This window comes from Tupaia chinensis, unplaced genomic scaffold, assembly GCF_000334495.1.
Source record: "Tupaia chinensis unplaced genomic scaffold, TupChi_1.0 Scaffold000044_1, whole genome shotgun sequence".
Taxonomy (NCBI): domain Eukaryota; kingdom Metazoa; phylum Chordata; class Mammalia; order Scandentia; family Tupaiidae; genus Tupaia; species Tupaia belangeri.
In genome coordinates, this window is record NW_006159500.1 from 1,155,807 (window position 1) to 1,156,864 (window position 1,058).

The 1,058-nt window shown below is 42.2% G+C and overlaps 1 pseudogene; it reads left to right on the plus strand.

Annotated features, from left to right (window-relative positions):
* Positions 1-825: 825 nt before the first annotated feature.
* The window catches only part of LOC102471753 (keratin, type II cytoskeletal 8 pseudogene), a 1,448-nt pseudogene continuing 1,215 nt past the window's right edge, over positions 826-1,058 (plus strand).

Consider the following 1,058-nt stretch of genomic DNA (forward strand, 5'->3'; position numbering starts at 1 on the left):
TTTTTCATTTAGAGCTGGATGTTGATCTTGTCTTTTCAGACAGAGACCTCCTGGGATTTAAGGAAAAACTAAAAATAGAAATAGTGGCAGGTGTGTCACTATTTTGGTTTGGTTGTTTTGGGCTCCAAATAATAGAAAACCCACTTCAGACTGTCCTGTTCAACTGACAAATGTATGTTCTCCCCAAACTGAAAGTCCAGAGGAAGGTCAAGTTGCATGACTGGCTTACTCCAAGTGCTCCAAATAATTTTTGCTGCCATTTTCTTCAATAGTATGACCACTAACTCAAGTTATAGACTCTAAACCAATAGTCTTAAAGACATTAAGCAATCTCAAGTGGTATTGGATACTGGACTTCCTTCATTTTTAAACTTGAACATTGCCCAACACATTGCCACAGATGAATTTTTCTTTTGGTTCCAATGGCAAAGACATATTTTCTAGTTTGAAAACATACCCCTTAATATTATATTTTCAGAATTTTAATCTGAATCTCAAATTTTACCCTGCAATTCCAGTCTTCTTTTCCTCAAACTTTAATTTGATTGATGGGCTGTCTTTTTTTAAAGAAACCTTACTCAAGGTAAATAGAACATTGAATCTAGTATTAAATCCCAAAGTGACCTTGGTACCGCCATATATAACATCTACTAATTTCAAGCTGAAGCCATTCTTTTTTTTTTTTTCTTTTTTTTCCAGAGGTGTTTGCTTTAGGGTAAATGACCCTCCAGGGAGACAGAAAGAGACAGTGAGGAGCAGCAGCTTCTCAGCTCCTTCTAGAACTGCCACCTGCTTGGATGCTCCAGCCTCCATTCCAGCTGCACCATGTCCATCAGGGTGACCCAGAAGTCCTACAAGGTATCCACCTCTGGCACCCGGCAGGCCTTCAGCAGCTGCTGGTACACGAACACACCCGACTCCCATATCAGCTCCTCCAGCTTCTCCCGGGTAGGCAGCAGCAGCAACGTCCAGGGTGGCCTGAGTGTCAGCATGGGCCTGGGTCTGAGCTACGGTGCTGCTGGTAGTATCACAGCCATCACGGTGAACCACACAGTCTG